The sequence below is a fragment of the Leptosomus discolor genome, chromosome 27 (genome assembly GCF_034619465.1).
Source record: "Leptosomus discolor isolate bLepDis1 chromosome 27, bLepDis1.hap2, whole genome shotgun sequence".
In the NCBI taxonomy this organism is placed as follows: Eukaryota; Metazoa; Chordata; class Aves; order Leptosomiformes; family Leptosomidae; genus Leptosomus; species Leptosomus discolor.
This window is the reverse complement of record NC_141417.1, coordinates 1410952-1425160: the sequence shown is the minus strand read 5'-3', so window position 1 is coordinate 1425160 and position 14209 is coordinate 1410952.

Below are 14209 nucleotides of genomic sequence, written 5' to 3'. Positions count from 1 at the left end.
CCCGCCCCACCGTAACCGGCATGATATGGAGGTTGAGGAAAAAGAACAGTCACAGCCTAAAAGCCGCTGAGCTCCTCTGTCCCGTTATCAGCAAGACCTCAGGGCTGGATATGGTGCAAGGCCACGAGATGGGCAGGATGAGCCCCATAGCCCCCCGTGGGGGTCAGGCACAGCAAAAGCAGGTAAGTACATTCCAGATGCATTTTTTATGAGCAAACAAGAGTCCAAGTGAAGTTACCCCAAGCAAGAAGACCCCAAGTCTTCTCTCAGCCCTTTTTTTTTTCCCCTCACCACGTGCCGTTCAACACCTGCAAGAAGCCAGGCAGGGGTTCCGAAAAGCCTGACATCCTCCCCAGGGCTGACAGTTCACCCCAGCGCTACCCGAGAGGCTGCAGCGTGTGGTCTCGTCTCCTCGCAGCATGGTGCCAGCACCAGCACCCTGGGAGGCCCTACCTGCCTGCTGCTCCAGAAACCTCCCAGCTTCAGCAATCCCCAAAGGGCCTCGGATCTTGCTAAACATCAGCAGTTTTGAAGGATGCAAGCGATAAGCCGAGCTGTCACCTCCTGCTTCTCAGCTCACGTGTGTTCCCACCTCCCAGCGAGGAGGAGGAGGATGCTGAAGGGACGGGTGCTGGACGAGCCCCTCGGGGATGCTCGGCAGGAGGAAGGCTGGGGGGAGGCAGTGGCACGGCGTGCGTAGTGCTACCCGACGTGCGGGGCTGCTGGCGGCCGGACAAGGACAGACTGTAACGAGCAAACCTCAGGATGGGAAACGGGGACTTCTGACAGCTCCCAGCCGAGCCAAATCCCCGCCACGTGACGCTGTCTATCTGCAGAAACTTGCTGAAGCTCAGCCATCCCTCGGTTCCCTCCAGCCAAATGTCACTGTTCTGCTGCATACTACGAAGAGGCAGGAGCTGGGAAGCCTAGCAGGGCTGCTGGCCGTCAGCCTCAGCTTTGAGACACCGAAAAGGGCTGCTTACGTGAAGAATCACCGTTCAGAAGGGAAAGCGGGGGTACGAGGAGGAAGAGACCAGCCCACCAAGCCACAACCTCCATCCTCGGAGCTGATGGCATCCAGAGAAGAGCTTGCAATGCTAAAAATGCCCATGGGGAGCTCCCACCAGCCAAAGCTCGGCAGCAGCAGTCTCGTTCCCACCTCCCCATCGGGAGCACCCTCATGCTCAGCCCAGGCCGATGCTGCCCCTCCAGCACCGCCCTGGGGAAAAAAAGGGGCGAGAAGGTCTTGGGGGCAACCACAGGCAAAGGAAGGGCTATTACCTGCAGCTCAAGGGATGGAGGAGGAGATGGGGATGGCGGCACAGAGCCGAGGGGGAAGGCACTGGCGGGGTCTCTGGGAGTCTCTCTACCTCATTTGTTTTAGTCTTTTTAAAAACAAACTCCGAAGCAGCGGAAGAGAAGTGGGAGGGAACGCATGTGCTGGGGGAGAGGGAGGACGGGTAGGCCAGCGGCCAGCAGCCAGAAAAACAACTCCTCACCGCTCGCCCAGAGCCAGGAAAAAGGCTGTCGAGCATCCCCACGGCCAAGAGGCATCGGAGCCAGGGAAGAGCCGCTGGCAGAGGCTGCGTGGACCCTCCTCCTGCCACGGTCCCCCAGCTCCGCACATCGATGGCACAGGGAGCACCCCGCTATGCCAGACCCTGCTCGGCTGGGGATGCTTTAGCAAAATCTTCAGGAGGTGGAAAAGAGGGAGGATGGGATGAAAACAAGGCACTGTGGGAGCACGGACTGGCCCGAAGTGCCCCGGGGCGTCCCAGCCTGCACAAAGCCCCAACGTTACAGCTTCGCGCCGGCCAGCGCAGGCTAAAGCCACAAAACTCAGGGCGGTTTTCCAGCGCTTAGAAACACGACGCTTTGCATGCCGAGTGCCAGGGTGGCGAGGGACAAGGCCTGGCGGCACCGGGAGCGCAGCCCAGCCCCTAGGCAGGAGCATCAGCCACTGTCCCCACGCTGGGACCCCTCCGGCGCGTGGCACCTGCGTGTGGCAGCTTCCCGCGGGATGCCCTGCATCCCTCCTGCTCCAGCCTGGGCTCCAGCAGCTCTGGACCCCTTCGCAAAGCCCTTCCTGCCCTGGGAGCTGTTTGTTTCAGCCATGACCTCCCGCTGCAGCTTGAATTCATTCGGGGTTTCATGCTGGGACCTCTGCCAAGAGTTACAGTAAACAAGTCCCCTCCCCGGCAGCCTCCGATGCTCACACATGATTCAGGGGGCAGGCAGCCAGGCGAGCAGCTCCTCCTCTTCCCCTCACCCCAAGAAGGGCAAAAGCGTGGCCCCACGATGGCTCCTGGAGGGGTCTGCCCCTTTCCCCAGCGCAGCCCAGGTCCTGCCAGTTCCTAGCGGACACTCGTCAGCCACCAGCCCCACGACACGTGGCCACGGAGGGGCTGGGATGCACAGGCTGATGCACCAGGATGCTCCACTGGCCCTGTGTGCCGGGGCAGGGAGAAAGGAGCTGGGAGCACCCACCCCGGGAAGAGGCGGAAGGGTTCTGGGACAGGCTCCTCTGGCCGGCTGGATGTCCGGCTGCCAACATTTTTGCGAATTATTTTTAGTTCGCAAGAACGTTCGCACGGGAAGGCCAGCGCTGGTGGCAAGCTCGTCTTCACACGAGCGCTGGGGCTGGCAGGGGCTCAGCAGCCACCATGTCACCAGCAGCAGCGCGGTGGGACCAGGGCAGCGCTCGCAGGGCGGGTGGCTTTGCGAAGGACCCTGCCATTAAACCACAGCAAAACTCAGCCTCCTTGCAAGGACACGATGCCTTCTCCCACTCTTCCCTGCTTCTGCTGAATAATCATTAATTGCAAAGCTTATCTGCTCAGCTCAAACAACCCGGGGGTGTGAAGCAAGGCAGCATCAGCCTCTCTCCTGGGCGGGAGGCGAAGGCGGACACGGGGATCCCCGGCTGCCTTGTCCCCGCTTGCACCACGCGGCCCAGCAGCAAAGCAGAAGCACCGGGGACGTCCCGGTGCCCTGTGGCACCAACCGGTTGTTTTTCTGGGTCACCTCGCGCAGCCAGGCCACCGGGAGGAAAGCACGCCGCTGCGCCGGGAGGAAGCCGAGGCAAACCGCGCCGCAGCCCCGGTGCGCAGAGGCGACTGCCGCGGGCTGCCGAGCCCATTGCACAAACCGCTCCGCACCTGGGCAGGTAGCAGCCGCTGCAGCTCCACCCTCCCTCCACGGAAAGGGGAGATTGCAACACAGCAAGACGAGCTTCGGCGCAGAGTCTCTCCCCGGCGTGCCCTGGGAAAGCCTTCGGCGGTGCGAGCATGAATGCGAGCTCTGTGCTCAACAACCCGGCACGGGTTACCAGCATTTTCCAGGCTGCCGGCACGGCACAGCGCAGGGAAAAAGAGCCGACGCGCTCCAAGGGCCGGCGCGCTCGCCGGCGAGGCGGGCAGAGACGCGGAGCGAGCGCGCGGCCGGCGACGGGCTCCCCGCTTCGCCAACAGCCAAGCGCCTCTCGGACTCCCGCGCGGCCTTTGGCCAGGGCGAGATCTGGTGGCAGCGAGTTCCCCAGGCTGGCGGTGGTAATCCGGTGCGGGCGCCGCTCGCCCTCCAAAGGGGAAAATCACCCGTCACGCTGCTGCTCTCGAGACAGACAGCCACGACCCCCCCCTCCCCAAAAAAAAGCAACACAGAAATCTTTGCTTTGGCATTTCCCGACTTTTTTTTTGAAGAGGCAAGATCAGCGCTGCGCTTATACAAGAGGGAAATAAAGCAAGAAGCAAACGAAGCCGGGCAGGCAGATTGTTAAGCAGCGAGCCAGACGCATCGAGCTACGCCTTTCCGTGCAGCCCTGCCTTCAGCCCTGCCTGCCGTGACGGCAGGCTGCCGGGTTTTGCGGCGCGGTGCAGCCGTGCCGTGTGCCAGCGCTGCCCACGAGGCGATCGCACACGGCGAGGAGCTTTGTCTGAGGCTGAGCAGCAGTTAAAGGCGGGGTGGTTTTTGGTTCTGTGGTGGTTTTTTTTTTTTTTTTTTAAAACCCGTTTCCCATCTTATGTCGATTAGCTGTGAGAGGTTCAGAGTTCAGCCGGGTTGAAGAATGCGTGTGATTAAAAACATTCCTCTTTAATAAAAGGAAAAGGTCTTCTCCAGAGCCACGCACAAGTAACAAAAATTAGCTGGAGGGAATTTGTTCAAATTAAAAACACTTAAATATGAAACCACACAAAAAGGACTATGTTGAAATAACATTAAGATCACAAAGCCAGAACTCGAGAAATAGGAAATCCCAGAGTCGGGGTACCTCGCATAACCTCGCCCTGGCCCCTGGCGTGCCTGCTGGTTTTAATTATGGGACCAAACGCTATGCTCCCCTCAAAGACAAGTAGAAAAATGACAAAACCAGCATCACCCCAGTATCTCTGCCCAGCTACACCAGGAGCGGGGACACAGGCGCTGCCGTCGGGTCTCGCAGCTCTCCGGGGGGGAATAGCAGGAACCCCGAGCCGGTGCTCCACGCGCCCCTCTGCTCCCCCTACCTCCATCTGCTCACGCATCCCCGGGGGGCTTCCTCGCAGGACCCCTTGAAATCTGAACGTTTGGGGCATTTTCCTCCTTCCTCGCCTTGCCGGGCGGCTGCCGGGGAGCGCAGGGCAGCTGCCGCACAGCTCCGGGGAAAGCCCTGCACCGCCGCAGCCGTCCCCGAGCGGAGAGGCCGTACGCAGCGTCCCGTGTGAGCCATAAGAGAACAGATGATGCTCAGGGAAGATGTAATGCTTGGAGCGGTCGGTTGCCAAATTCTGATAACTCTTTATGGAGCATGTTAACCGGGAGTTTCAAGGGCTTTATGAATTGGCCAGATGTGGGTGGATCCCCCTCCTCCCTACCAGACATCAAATTCCTGTTCCAAAACAAGACGAGGCTGATGCTGCTCTATGAAAAGCCCCCGAGAGTTTTTCCACAAGGGTAAACCCATATTTTTCTACTCTGGTTCTTGCAAACTTTCTCCTGCGGAAAGCTTCCAGAAAAAAAAACGGAGAGAGATGAGGATCAAAGTTTGGCAAAGTCGCACGTGCATCACAAAACCCTTTCCGCAACCGAAGTCACGAACCAGGATTAAAAGCGACGCACCTGAAACCGCCCAGACCTCGCACATACACCTGTGAGCGAAGCACATTATTTAGTTATTTCAAGCACATAAATGAGGAAATGCTCCGTTCGAGCCTGTAAACAAGATCCACATCAGGCCTCGGGAAGCGGATCAGGGCGAGATACTTCCCCTGATTACTTTCGCTTGTTATTTGCGGCTCATGACCTTTGAGTCAGACATTTAATAGCCCTCCCTGGAATCTTCTCCCCGCAAATGTGCGTAGTTACATTTTGAAACTCATGACTCCAGGACCCGAAAATCTCACGGCGCACTGAGGCCAGCCTGTGCTACAGGGACATGGAATAAAAAAAGCTCTGTACCTGGATCTGCTGCTATTTTTAATGCTCTGTGTTTCAACCCACACCCCAATATCGGTGTTCCCATCCAGGCTCCGCAGGGACCACGCCGTATGCTCCCAGAGCATCACACAGAGCAGAAGGCAGGACTCCACCGCCCAAGGAAGAGGTATAGCGAACCCTTCGGGACTACACAAAACAGGCATGGAAGTGGTCCAGCCGCATCCCCAGTGGAAATACAAGCGCCTGCGCTCTCCCTGAACTGCGAGCCCCCTCCTCGCTGGCCCAGGGCTGCGTGCGGGCCCTGGGCTGCCCCACCGATGGGGTCAGCGGGGCAAGCAGACCCACACAGCTGTGTTTAGGTGCCTGTTTTCGAGGCAGGTTTTCCACGTGCTCTCAAATCCGCACGTTCAGATTGGCCTTGAAAGTGTTTTGCCTGCAGGGCGAAGCTGGTCAGGAGGGTGCCAAGGTAACCCTGCACCGCGCTAAATTACCCCAAAGCCCCAGCGTTATACCGGACACGAACTTCACCGCAGGTGATACTTAAACCACCAAACAACTTCCTTCATGCTCATGCACAGCTCCCAGAGGAGCTGAAGCAACTTGCAAACGTGCCAGGGGCTGAGCTCCCTGGATGCTGCCCCTCTCCCAGGGAATGAGTTTTTAAAGCCTTCAGAGCACCCAACCACGAACGTGCAGAGGCAGAACCTGCACGGCAAAACTTGGTGATAGGCTTCGAGTCGAAATTTGAGATCTTTTGGTTACAGGGACACCCAGGTACTAACCCACAGAAGGAGCTGGGCGCAGGCAGGCGAGACAGCGGCTGCAGTTTCACAAATAGCTGCTTACCCAGTGTAAGGGTATCGTGGTATCCGTGTGCTCGTGCCCATCTAAAGCAAGTAAGTAAATAAACAGCGTTTTAGCAGCATCTCTGCAGAAGGCTCAAGTCCCTGCGCCGCACGGTTTGAGTGTGGGCAGCACAAGGTGTAAGGTGGGACTGAAGAGCTCATCTGCTGCAACCGCAGCCAGGACCACGGGACCGGAGGGACGGCAAGTGGGCTCCATCCCCACCGCAGCTCTGGCACAGCTGGAAACCTCTGGCAGTCATTTCCTGCCAGCAGTTGCATCCTCCCACCCACACCGGTCGTAAACCCCATCCCAAACAGCAGCACAAGGCCCCGAGGGGAGGATGCCGCGCGGAGGAGTGCAAGGTGTCCCCAGGAAACCTCGCAACAACTGCCATTTCCTCCAAAACAAGAGGGAAATTCGTGACCAAAGGGCTCTGTTGAAGGAAAGCCAAGGTTGCCCAGCGGCACCTCGTGCTCCCCAGAACAGCGTAGGCAGCTTGTGCTCCCGAGATTCAGGAAAAGTCCTTCCCTCCCAGAAGGGAAACATCCCCCATAGCACAGGCCAGCGCGCTGGATTCCTTCCCCTCTGACCACCCTCACCTGCTACTGGTCTGCTGGCTACTCCCTGCTCCAGGGCCACCAGCGGTGGGTCGGCGTAGCCCCGCACATCACGTTATCCCGAGTCACGCAACGGAGAGGCAGTGCTGTTCCTCCCGGTCCTCCCCCGAAGCCTTGCTCCGCAGAGGGCTGATGCTGAGCTCCACCGCTCCTCCTGCCCCACCAGCCCTGCGAACACACCCCGCAGAGAGCTGCTACACATCTTCACTGCCCATGTCCTCTCCTTGGGGACACAGCTACAGGAGAGGCCAGAGAAGGGGCGAGGGTTTGCGGGGTGCTCCCGAAGCCTTAAACACTGCCAAGGCCCGCAGGCAAAGACGAACGCAGATGACTGGCAGCGTCTCCAGGCAAGCGAGCAGCCCTGCTCTGCCTGAACTGGAACAGCCCCGTGTCTTCCAGCAGCCCCATCTTCTCCCTCAACCAGGTTTCTGGCAAGAGGCAACAGTCCAGTCTAGAGCCTCAGCATCATCTCCCTGCCTACGGCCCACGCAGATCTTCTTTGGAGAGAGGTTTTGGCACCGGGCTTGGCAAGATCAGTTCCTCGAGGTCTCTGTTCTCCAAGCAGGTAGATGCCAACGGCGGCAGAGCCGCGCAGCAGCCCCACGGGCGCAGCCAAGCGCTCCCGGGAAGTGAGCGAGCACCCTCTCGGCGCAGGACGCCTTGTCTTCCCGCGCCGGGCTCGATTACATCAGCACGAGAGGATGCAGCCTCCGTGCCAAGGGAAGCAGAGGAAAGATCAAACGATTCCACGAACCTCTCCTCAATTACCAGCCCTCTGCATACGCAGAGGAGAGCGTTCCCAACCGGTTTGGACAGCACGCCGATGGGCCCGTCAGCACCTCTGCCCCGCACCACGCTGCTGCCCGCAGCCCATCCAGGACCCCCAGCAGAGGGGTCCTCGCTGCTGTCACCCCCCGCACGCACGAAGCCGCTGATGGGAGCATCCCACCGCGGCACGGGGCGCCTCGGGGGCACGGCACGGAGCAATGCCTCCATCCGCTTGGCTCAAACCTCCATCTGCTTCGCCTCATGCCGCCTGCGAAGGGTCACCACTGCACGGGGGCTGCTGTCACCAGCGCTACAGCTCAGCCTACATATTTATTTTTTTAATTGCTGCCTGCAACACAGCAAGAGCCCAGCTTGACTCATAAGCCCCTGGGGAAGAGCTCAGGGCTCTGAAGCGGTGTCTTGCTTGATCTGGAAGTGCTGAGGCAAAAAGCCTGGACTCCCACAATGCCCACTCTCAGCGAGTGACTACTCAAGGGGACCTGCCCATTAATTGGAGCCTCTCTGCATGCTGCAGAGAAGGAAATCCCTTTGGCGAGCGCTGGCTGAGGTCCAAGGCTGGGCTGGAAGGCAGATTCGGTCACGAAAAGAAAATTTGAAAAAAAAACCCCACCAACCAACCAACCAACTCAGGCCCAATACAATGCTGAGAGCAGGAGAACAGGGATCTGGGACAAACACCGGCAGCACCAGCTCTATGGGAATAAGATGCATCCCAGGCAAAAGGGATTCCCCGTGCGGGTCCATAGACTGCTCGACCGCAATCAGCAAGGGCACAAGGGGAGCTCACCCCAAACCCTGCTCCAGTGCTGACCGTCGGGTGTTTGAAGAAGGAGACTGTCAAAGCCGGGGAGACTCAGCTTCGCCCCGCGAAGCCAGCGCTGGGGATCACCAGCACGCAGAGCGGAGACTTGCATTTCAGGGCAAGAGCTATTTATGTCAGAGGAAGGAAGCCACAACATTTTCAGTTTCCTGCACACACACACTTCTGTCCTTCACTGTGGGGCTGTCTGGTACTGCCTCCCATACCTGGGTGCTCAGGAAGAAGCTAGGAAGGCACAGCCTTTGGCTCAAAATTGGCACACGCGCAGCTATCAAAACCTTAATGCAGAGGAGGCTGAAACACGCCTGGATCCAACAAGCCCTTCTGCCACACTATGGGGACACCAGTGACAGCCACCCTGCGGGGTAAAATCTGGGTTAGTGCTTGTGCATGCAAGCAGCTAGGGGAGACGCTAAGAAGAGATCCATGATGGTGAAGCCGGGGAATGCCACCCAGGCTGGAAAAGCTGCAAGAAACTGCACAGCCAAGCCATCAGGCAGGATTTCTGGGTCTCTGCAAGAGCTGGGGGTGAAGGAATGCAAGGAGGACCTGGTGTCCTACATGCAGCTGGAGCCTGCCCAGGGAAAAGCAGGAGCAAACAACAGTCAGCAGGGAGAAACCTCGGAGGAGGACGCTGACGGCTGCAGAACGCAGGTGCCCCGAGGCAGCCAAAGTGCCTGGCGGGGACGGAGGGTGCGGTGGGGTGTGGGCGCTCCGCACTCATGTAGCAACACTGCCCAGGGTGTTTAACCCAGAAAGCAGGGTTAATCCTGCCGCTGAGCTGCTCAAGCATGGGGGGGAAAAAAGGAAAATAAATAAACAAACCAACCCCCGGTGAGCCCAGCGCAGCAGCGGTAACCTCAGACACCGAGGAATCGGCGCGCGGGTTGGGATTTGAGCCCTCGGCACCTCGCAAGATCAGACCCGGCGTCAACGCGGCAAAACTCACATCCCGATCCGGGACCCTAAAACTCACTCGATCATCAAACAACGGCGCCTGGCTGGCTGCACGCTGCGGAGCTGAACTGGACCCAGTTCCAGACGAAATGATGCTCGTGGCACATCTAATACAGACCCACCGGTGTAAACCCTCTCTAACAACTGCAAGGGGCATTTCCCACCCGCTGGGCACACTCACCTATAGATGTCATGGTGTCCCCGCGAGCCCTTGGGGGTCAACGTGCCCGTAGAGCTGAGCCCTGCAACGCGACGGCACCGGGCGAGCGGCACAGCGACGGCAGCGAGGGGCGGCAGGAGCTCTCAGATCTTTTCTCCCAGCAGTTGCAACGTCAGGCGCGGCCGCGCACCACACCCTGACAGTTCTCACGGGCAAGTACGAACCTTGGCAAAGCCCTCGGCTTGCTGGCAGCCGGCCCCATCAGACTCATTAAATGCAATTAAGCCAGAGTGGGTATTCCTCACCCCCCTCCCCCCCCCCCCCCGCCCCCGCCCCTTTGGGGGATATTGCTTTTAGACAAAATAAACAGGGAGGCTTTGCGTGGGCTCGGGCAGGTGGCTGGCACCCAGGTCCCACGCAGCAGCAGGTGGAAACGCCGAGGTCTTTGGCAGGGAAGCAAACGCCACGGCGGAGCAGAGGCTGGTCCATGATGCCAGCCCTCCTCCTGCTCCCGCCGTGCCCACTCCGACGCCTGTCGCTGCGGCAGCTGCCGGAGACGAACGCAAGACCCTCTCTGCTCTGCAAACGGGAACGTGCAAGGAGGCAGACCATAACGAAGCTTACACCCCAGCTCGCTCGTGTTTAGAAAAAATGGGGAGAAACTTCTGCCCTAACCTGAAGTGGTATTTTATTGCATCAGCTCCTCCAGCATCATCTCTAAGCCGGTTTACAGAAGAACTGCTATTCTGCTGCGTTCTCCAGGCTCACAGCCTCCCTGCAAGTACAAAACCACGGAGAAAGGAGACGCCGAGCGGCGCATCACCTCCTCCTTCCACGCAACCTCGCCTCCCTCGCGTGCCCCACCGCGGGGCGGAAAACGCCAACACACGCAACGGGACACGCGTGGCCGAAGCATCAGGAAGGCTTAAACGGCCGAGGACACGCAGGCGAGGTCGTTACCCCGACCTCTCGGGGACGAGCAGTACTTTCACAAGCCTGCAGATCATTTGTGTTTTTCACTAATGCAAAGAGCTGGCTCCGACAGCCGCCAAGGAATTGCTCCATCGCCCTGGCACTGCTGGACACCTCCTGTCAGCAGCAAAATCCGGGAGCTCCCAGTATTCCTGGCAGGTTATACGGGCTGGCCCCAACCCTGAGCTTTGTTAGAAATGTTTGTCAGCTCCAAAACGGGGTATGGAGGGTGTTCCTGAGAATGATGCGTGACGGGTACCACGCACGGCGGATGCTGTTCGAGGAGGACAAAACAGCCGCGCTGCGTCCCGAGCCAGTTTGGGACAAGCAAAGAAACAAAGCCAAAAGAGGGATCCTCAAAGCTTTCTGCTCCCCTGTGGAAAAATCAGCAGTGCTGCTAAGTCCTGGGGCTGTCCCAGGACAGACTCAACACCAGCACACGTGAGATTTGGATTCTTCTGGCTGTCCTAGGGTGATCCCAGCTAAGCTGGGATCCAGTTCAGTAGGAGATGGTTTTTTTTCCCAGTTTGGCTGCTACCAGGAAGCGACAATCACCCCAGTAGAACTGGTAAAACTCTCCCATACAGTCAAACCCTCAGAGATGTGTCATGGGCGATTTCTCCACCTCTGAACGATGGGAGAGGTGTGGCCACACTCCAACCAAGATCTTTGCTTCAAATGTTTGGAGTTTACTGGTGCTAAAAGGGATTTAGCCAGAGCAAATTAAGATCATTTCCCATCTTAATTAATTCTGCTTTCGCTTCCAGGCACGTGGGAGCCCAGCCTCCTCTGGTGCAGCAAGGAGCCTCAACTTTGCATGGCCACAGCAGTCGGAGCTGTGCAAAACCACAAGAAGGGCTTTGCTGCATTTCCTTGTCATCATCAGAGCCCCGTCCACAGGATGAAGAACTAAAAACATCCCAAAAAAAGAGCCAGAACCATCTTTCATGGACATATTTCTCCACCACAAAGCAAGAAGTGACTCTCCCCATTCCCCTTCCCCAGCACACACTTCTAACGGTTTCAGAGGCACCTGAAACCATCCCCGCCGAGGGGCCAGGGATTGTCCTCCCACCCCCTGCAGCCCCACCACGACATCTCCAAGAATACGTCCCCACCGCCACACAGCACTCGGGGCGTTTATAACATTAGGATCCCACTTTGCCTTCCCAAAATACCTTACGTTGAGCACCAGCAACCTCACGACAGCCTCACCCCACCACTGGGAAATAAAGGTGGTAGAAGCAGCAGCATCTCCCCCCGGGCTCTGCTGAGCACCACGAGTCCGGCCACGTCTGTGTGTCCACTAAAAGCCACGTTGCAGAAGCATCTCCTCCGACGGAGCTCCGAGCCCCCGCCTCGCACAAGAGGACACGCCTGAGCCCACTGGCTGCCAGTGGGGACACGGGACGAGATGCATCTGCGCTGCCAAGACTGTGCAGAGGAGGGGAGACCTCAGGGACCTCTCAGGCCAAGATGCATCACCCCCTTGACCTGGGCGGAGCGGGACGGTGCTTCGAATAGCAGTAATTGCGCCTATTGCACAACTGCCAGCGAGAAAAGTCCTCTCCCCTCCTCTCCCCGCCCACCCCGCATCCCTTTGAGGCAAAAAGGAAGAAGGTTGGAAACATCCTTCCTCTCCTCCGGACAATGCGATGGAAATAGCAAGGGAGGAGCGGCGGTGGTGGCGGCAGCCTCGGCTCTGCGAGGCTGCGGGGCCCGGGCAGCAGCGCGGAGCTGCGCGCGGCTCCCGGCTTCCTGCCATTGTCCCGGCCGGGGGCCGAGCCCCGCGCAGCTGCACGCCCCCGACGGCAAAACCAAAACTGCCTCTTTGCCCCAAAGGAGCGGCCCCCGAAGTGCCAACCTGCTGCCTTGTGCAGGAGGGGCGGCTGCAGGCACGGACTCCACCGTCACCCAGGACCCCCGGGCACAATGGCCAGGTCTTGGATTTAATCCGAAATCCACTGGCAGCCACCAGCTGCTGTGGAAACACAGCGATCGCTGTGCACGGTCCCACAGAGGGGTTGGAAACCGGAGTCTTTGCAACAGGCACAAACACCACGGTAAAATCCACCCCGGAGACCGGTGGGATTTTCCACTGCAGGCAAAAAAAAACCCAAGGCGGCAGAAGACGCTTTCTCTGGACCCAGCCCGAAGGGTGAAACAAAGCCCCCAGGGAGCAAGTTCCACCCTAAATTCCTATTTTCTCCTCCAAATGGGAGGTGCATGTGTTCAGGCTCCTCCAGAACGCACGTCAGCAGCCGGAAAACCCTGCAAGGACCGACGCAAGCCTGTCCTGCCCGAGGCCGGCTGCTGACGGCAGCTTGAGCAGATGAGGGTGGCAGAAGGACCTGTCCAGGGCAGAACCACTCAGAGTTATGATTCAGTCCCCAAACTTGGGATTGTGACTCAAGTTGGTGCCGGTTTTGTTATTCGCCTCCCGGTTTGGAGGGCTTTGCAGGTTATCGCTTGCAGCCCTTTTCCACGATCAAGGTGGTGACAGAAATTGTTTTTCTCTAAAAAAAAAAAAACCCCAATATATATATATAAGAAGCTTGAGATGCTTTTAGGACCTGAGCTGGGATTTCAGGACTGCCACCACCCAAAGAAGCACCATGGAGTCAGCAACACACAGCTGGACCCACGAACCCTTCAGGGCTCCCCACTGCCCCTGCAGCCTCAGAAGGCCACAGCGGGGAGAGAAACAGGAGGAAGAGAAGGACAGACAATGCCACATGTCCCTGCTCCTCCCCACCACCGCCCAGCCCTGGGACCCCAGAGCACGGACTCCGCTGAGCCCACCGGAGCAGGGGGACAAGCCCTGCGCACACTGGCCTCTCTTTACCTGCCAAAAACTGGGGCCAGGCACCCTCAAAGCCTGGCCGTGCAGGCAGCACTGTGAGCAGAGCCGCTCTGCTCCCTGAAGGTTCCCAAGTGCATTTTTTGCCCCGCTGATGTGTTAAAAATAGAAAGCATCAGTATTATTGTCCTCCAAGCAAATATAGAAAGATTACATCCTCACTGCTAAAAATCTCTGCAACAGAGACTTATTCTGACACAGACGCATAGGAAAGCTCTATTTCTGGAGCAAGTAACTTGGGTAGTTCGTGCAACATCCTTGAGTATTCGTTATATTGACGCACTGCGGCATTAAACACCAGTGGTAAACTTGCCTTCCCCCTCCTCTCCTTGCTTCCCTCGGGTTTTTTTTCAGGCTTTTACGCATCTGCCGCAGGCCGCCTGCCTGCGCTGGCCTCCGAGAAGGGTGCACAGGCTTGCACGACACTCCCACCCGAAGAACATACTGCCCCGGTGCTGCCCTCGCAGATGGGAAAGCAAGCGTGATCCAATTTGGGAGTGGTCTTGTCACCATCCTCACTTAACACTTTCCAGCTCCAAATGAAGCACTGGTGCAGCACAGCGGGTCACGCCGTCCCCGCGGCACGGGGCGAGGGGCTCCGCGGGGCGGGGAGCTGGAGGCCGCCAGACGCTCCATCCCTGCTCTAGCTCCCAACAGGTAAAAGCAGCTTGCACGCTCCTTTTGCAAAAGCAGTTTGCATGCTCTCCCCTACAGGGAAAAACCACCGGTGCCCTCGGTGGCAGGAGACCTGCTGAGCCTCCTGGTCCCCCCTTCCC